Raw genomic sequence first — 6,856 nt, forward strand, 5'->3', positions numbered from 1 at the left:
AAATTGATGCGCGTGTTATCTTTATTTTTGGTGAATTTGAAGTCCGCTGTTCGTTGGTTGAGCCACTCATGGAAGGTTACTAGTGCTTCTTCTGTCCCTCTCAAATCATTAGGATGTTGTCTTTAAATCTATACAATTTTATGATGTTTGTTTTAAATGGATTGGAATCGTCATAGATCCATTTCTTCTCAAAGAAATCCATGACCAAGTTTGCTATTTCGGGGGCGAAGCTACAACCCATTGCAATTCCCTTAATCTGTCTATACCATTTTTCTTTGTATTTAAAGAAGTTGTTTTTCAGGCAAAGCTTGGCTAGTGAGACTATGAATTCGGTAGGTGGGTTACCTGGTTCATTGTTTGTGTTGAGAACCTGTCTGATTACCTCTATGGCTTCATCTTGGGGGATGTTGGTATATAGTGACTCGATGTTGAATGTCACTAAAAGTTGTTTATTATCATTGAAGGGGAGTTCTTCGAGTTTATTAATAATATCCATAGAGTCTCGGACATAAGCAAAGGTTTTAACTACTATTGGTTTAAGAAACACATCTACAAATTGTGCTAAGGGTTCTAGAATTGAGCCGCAAGCTGACACATTCGGTCTTCCAGGTGGTTGCTTTTGGTTTTTATGAACCTTTGGCAGGATGTAGAAATAGGGGATCCTGCCTTCACTGTAGTTGAGGAATTCGTATTCTTTATTATTAATCCATCTCTGTTCTTTAGCTTCCTCAGTAATTGATTCCATTTGGAATTTGACTTGTCTAGGGGGCCTCAATTTCTATCTCTCTATAGTGTGTCAGATTGTTAAGTTGCCTTAATACTTCCTGGTTGTATTGGTCTATGTCCCATATTACTATCCCTCCACCTTTGTCAGCTGGTTTTATAATAATGTCTTTTCTACAGGCCAAATTGGTGATAGCTTCCTTTTCTGCTTTAGTACAATTTTCCTTGAAGTAGGACTTTTTAGTATTAAGTGTGTCAATCTCTTTGAGGACTAAATCTTCGAACACTTTAATTTCTAAGGGCATCTCATTTTTATCGGGGAGAAAAGTGGACTTTAATTTGAGTTTGCTGTTGTCAGGCTCTGATTGTGTTGGAGTGGTACCAAAGAATGCCTTCAGTCTCACTTTCCTGAGGAATCTCAGGACCTCTATTTTGCTTTCTACTGGATCTTGGTTTCTCATGGGAACAAAGGAAAGTCCTTTACTTAATACTTGTTTTTCTGCTGGGAGAAGAGAGTGTGAGGACAAGTTATAAATTGGGATAGTTTGCTCCATTTTGTTTATCTTCTGTATGCTCTCCGGTGAGTACGGAAGAATCCCTGGTCTTAAAATTGTCCTCTCGGGGTTCCGTTCCCTCTTGTTCCTCTCCGGCTGCCTCTGCCTAAAAAAGGTTGAGCCGATGTAAATGAACCCTGAGTTTCTGGATCTGAATATGAGGACGTGTCTGAGAAGGTGATGAATCTCCCCCTTGACCTAGTTTGAAATTGTAGATTTAACATATTTGGGTTGTTGTTCTTATATAAATCTTCTCTTAAGTATGGGTATGTGGTAAGAATATAGAAATTCTTTATGTCTCTTGCTAGTTTGGTGGTCTTCTGGTTGACTGTGTTTGCTTTGAACTCGGCTATTGTTTTGTTCACACTATCTAAGAGTTGTTGGCCATTGAAGTTGGGAGACAGCACTCAGAACAGGCTTGAGACCCAGATTGGGAGTTCTCTCTGTTGCAATTTCCCAGGGAGGACCCCGGGGCCAATTGTAGATGAAGGAGACTCCAGCCTCTGAGAGCTTTAAGGCCAATAAATCAACATGACAGAGGTCCGCGAGCAGCATAGCAAGCGATTAACGTCTCAGCACTAAATGCCCAACTGCAACCCGGATGACTGAGGCTTTCCCCTTCCTGAGCCACGATTACCATTGCAGCCATCAAATGAACAGTGAGTACAGGGGAATATACAGCCTGGTCTGCCCACTGGGCCCTATCCGTAAAGGGGAGCTGAAGCTTTGGTAGGCCCCACAGGATCCTGGTGAAACTTTGAGTGCTCTATACTGATCTGCCCAGCAAGGGCTCCAACCTGCATCCAGCAATCACAAATAATGGTGCGACTGACCTGGGAACCCTGCACCGGATTGGCCTGGCCCCGCCTGCTTGTGAACTTTGGAATGCACAGTAAGGCTTACTCTACCTCCCAGCTGCAAATCTGTCTGGGGTGAAGGCACCCCATGAAACCCTGGCAAACAGACAGCAGCTGGCGTAGTGATGCCGCACCAGTCATTGGCCTGGCCCACTGTTTTGGGGACCACCAGAGATTGGGGAATGAGCTGTAGGAAAACCAATAGGCTGCGGGGTGCATGTTTTTTTCTTAAGTGCCCCCAGGCAGGCAGCTGCAACCACTGAGGCAACCTCCCTCCATTCTCTCCCCCCGTGACAGCTGGAAACAGCCAGAGCTAACCTACCCAAGATGACTGAGGGAAAGGAGCCAAAAGTGCGCACCAAATCAAATTGGGAAAATATACTTTTACCAAGGACACACCAGCAGCCATGGAGACCCAAGATGTGCGATCCTCCACAGACCACGATTCTCCTGAAAGTATGTCTCTTACACTCTATGACATCATGGCTGCCATACAAGGAGTGAGGACAACCTTGGAAACCAAAATTGGCCCAGTCTCAACTGAGCTCATCCCAAAAGATGGGAACGTGGATGACAGAAGCAGAAGAGTCAATCACTGCCCTTAAGACAGACACAGTGGCCCTGTAACCCAACTCAAAGAACTGAGAGTAACCACTAAATTCCTGCAAGACCGACTGGAGGACTATGAAGATTGTTTGAGGCATAACAATGTTCGTATAATTGGAGTCCCTTGATGAGCAAAAGGACTGGCGGACTACCTATATTTTGATGATCTCATACAAAAAATCCTCCAACACAGGGGTCTTTCCAGATAACTCTCAGTGGAGCATGGCCACCATTTTCTGGGTGCCCTACTAAAAGCAGTTGCACCACGTCGTCCAATAATAGCTCGCATTTCCAACTATTGAGACGTCATACTGCAGAAGACCTGTAGTGCACCACCACTTATCCATGAAAACACACGTATTACCTTTCTCTCGGACTTCATGATCTAAGTTCAGAAAATGTGCAGCAGTTTCCTCAAGGTAAAAAAAAGCACTCAGAGAATGTGAGATCAAATATTGCATGATTTTCCTGCTTTTCCTGCGAGGCTCCGGGTGGTGGCAGAGGGTAAAACTTGGCATTTCACCACCCCGGAAGAAACATGGGACTGGCTGGATGGATGGAGGACGGCTGGCGAATCCCAGCATTGCTCACACTCCAGACAGCAATGAGAAGAAAATACCACACCGACACAACCTGGAGAGGTTGACGCTCAATTGCAGCAGTGGGATTCCCTGCAAAAGTGAATAATGCTATGTACCGTCTCATCAGCACTCACACACACATTGCCTTGGTCGAGCGAGGGCCACCAATAACTTGACAATTTGAGCACATTTTACTGGTCCCTGTTTTCGCCCTGGATTGCCACCCTGGCAAGTGGCTATGAGAACTCATGTGAAGACAGACTGCAGTGATGAAATGTTTCCTTATCATGAGGAGGGAGTGGATGAGGGGGCCACGTGGCTTGGTTTCTGCCTCTTATATTTTGTTCTGTTGTTCTGGTATCCTTGAAACTATGGAAAACTATTTTACAGAAAACAAAAGTTCTGTAGACTCATTCAGGACCCTGTGGGAGGCTTATAAAGTGGGTATAAAGGGCCAGTGCTTCTCTTACCAAGTTCTGCACGCAGTGGGAGTCGGATGTTGAGGCCATGGAGGACAATGAATGGCCTAAGGCCCTAGCGTCCCCCAGGGAAGTGGTAATGAGAGCTTGGTTCTGCCTAGTACAGCTAAAAATACTTGCACAGAAGCTATTACACATGCACCATTGTACCCGGGATGGGTAAAGCGACATTTGCACTCTGTCACAGGGAATGAAGAGAGAATATTTTTACATATGATCTTGAACTGCCCAGCTATTCAGCACTATTAGGGATCATAATAACCTGTAATAGTAGGGTTTGTGGGAGCAATATATATGCCTCTCCAAAATGGTGCCTTTTGAACATTTGGGACCCCACTGATCTTGGCAGCATGGATCATATATGGATGACATTGGTGCTGATGGTGGCAAAGCACAACATTGTTAGATTGTGGTGGGCAGACCAAGTGACACAGCTCAAAGACTGGGAGCACGATATGGATTGGTACATTATGGCAAAGAAAATGTTCTACAGCCCAGCTAAATGGTCCAAGATGTGGGGGAAATGGAAGGACACCCCTGGAGGCATGTGCGCCTCCACTGCTACTCTTGATTGAGATGCTGTGTGTGTGGCTAGCTCTGGTTTTAACAATGTTGGATGTGTTTTGAGGTTATTTTAGTGTTTAACACATTTATTTTAGCATGGGTCTGAGGCCTGTGCCCTCTCACCTAATCACTTGTCATTTTATTCCTCTTATTATTTTAGTGAGGCTTCATTTAAGTGGGAATGTTTTTATTTTTAGCAGTTGCCCTTCTATACAGAATTTGTTATTCATTTCTTTGCACAACATTTTCGTCCTGTGCTCATTCCAAGGCTGCCCACAATAGTTTATGGGGTATTGCTGGTCCAGAGAGTACTATGTCTACCCTACACAGAAAAATACAAGGTGTCACATTAGGGCAGTTCTCAGAACAACAAGATGTTTTATTATAAAACAACATGCTGCCCCCACCAACTTAAAGGGGACATTCCAGCCAGCCTGCCATCTCATGCTGTACATCGTTGCAGTTTCTGGTGAAACTTCACGCTTCCTCTTCATCTACGTGGGAGGACTCCCAGCAGACTAACAGACCTCCTCTTTACCTCTAACACGGGAATGGGGTTTGGGCTTCCTTCCTGGGACAGATGGGCAGATTAGGGTTACCACTGTTATTTGCTCTCATGTAGAAACTTAGTAATACAGGTAGGGATATTAGGTACACTATTGTGACAATATGGTGGGACTCTTCTTGTGTTTCACTTTCCTGGTCACAGCTGTAATAGTGTTGTGTTTCATTATCGTCATAATTCCAATGCATGCCTTTTTACATAGAACTCAGTTCCTTCAATAAAAACTATTGAAGAAAGATTCTGCTTCTGATGGTCCTTGCATATTTGAGACTTGCATAATTGAGAGAACGGGGCATGATCTGTTCTACCACGACTTCCCTGCGGAGTCACAGAGTGTCATGCGATAGGCTGCCACACATCATCTTTACCTCCGGTACTGGTGAGGTGCTGCTAGCTAGTCAGAAGAGTTAGGCTGACAGCTGTCACACGGTGTGGGATCATGCTCAGTCCCCCACTCTCTGTGGTGCTGCTGCCCAAAATCCAGAAGTCTCATCACTACAATGGGAGTCCTACTACATGGCACCCAACATTGGTTAGCCATTGACTTTACAGATTTTCCTAGTATCTCTGTCTCATTACGTGCAAATGGCGCCCTAATTACCGTATTGGGAGACTTCTGTGGTATTAGGGAAAATCCTCTTCAGCTAGATAGGTAGGACTTATTTGACGCTGTACACTATTCAAGTTTGAACCCTTAAAAGGATCTCCTAAATTGGTGTTTCTATCTCTCAACAATTCAATTCCATTTCTTTTTTAAAATGGCAGACCAAAACCTGGTCATTGTTAGACTTTTCATTCTTGGCGTGGTCTCCCCTAACCTTTTGCCTCTGTTTCACAGGTTGTTGATGTGTGCTGGACTCTGTTTTTATTGTTTTTGTTACTCTGGGCACTTTACCACTGCCATCCAGTGCTAAAGTGCAAGTGTTCCTATGTAAAGTGTATGTGTAATTGGATTTCCATTATTTGCATATTTGATTTACTGGTAAATCCCTAGTACAGTGCACTAGAGGAGGCCAGGGCCTATAAATCAAATGCTACTAGTGGGCCTGCTGCACTGGTTGTGCCACCAACATTAGTAGCCCTGTAAACATGGCTCAGACCTGCTGTGTCTGTGTGTGCAGTTTTAAACTGCCAATTCGACTTGGCAAGTGCACCCACTTGCCAGGCCTAAACCTTCCCTTTTCTCCCTTTTCTTACATGCAAGATGCCCCTAAGATAGGCCCTAGGTAGCCTCAAGGGCAGGGTGCAGTGTATGTTTAAGGTAGTACATATACTAATGTGTTTTATATGTCGTGACAGTGAAATACTGCCAAATTTGGTTTTCACTGTTGCAAGGCCTATCTCTCTCATAGGTTATCATGAGGCTACCTTTAAAAATGATTAAAGCGTAGCTTCCCTTTGGGAGCAGATAGACATGTGGAGTTTGGGGTCTCTGAGCTCACAATTTAAAAATACATCTTTTGGTAAAGTTGGTTTTAAGATTGTGTGTTTGAAAATGCCACTTTTAGAAAGTGGTTATTTTCTTGCTTAAACCATTCTGTGACTGTCTGTTTGTGGATTCCCTGTCTGGGTCAGTTTGTCAGTTGGGCTGTTTGCACCTCTCTCTAGACAGTGACACAAAGGGAGCTAAGGTGTAGCCTGCATCTCCTGATGAGCCATCTGTGAGAGGAGGGAGGGCAGGAGTGGTCACTTACACCTGAAAGAGCTGTGCCTGCCCTCACACAATGCAGTATCCAAACCCCTGGTGTGTGTCTGGGGCCTGGCCTGGGCAAGGCAGGATTTCGCAAACAAGAGACACTTTCCTTTGAAGTAGGCCTACTTCATAGGCCAAAATGAGTATAAGAAGAGCACCCAAAACCACAGAAATTAGATCACTTCTGGACATCAAGGGGAACCTCTGCCTGGAGAAGAGCTGAAGAGCTGAGGA

This window comes from Pleurodeles waltl, chromosome 6, assembly GCF_031143425.1.
Source record: "Pleurodeles waltl isolate 20211129_DDA chromosome 6, aPleWal1.hap1.20221129, whole genome shotgun sequence".
Taxonomy (NCBI): Eukaryota; Metazoa; Chordata; class Amphibia; order Caudata; family Salamandridae; genus Pleurodeles; species Pleurodeles waltl.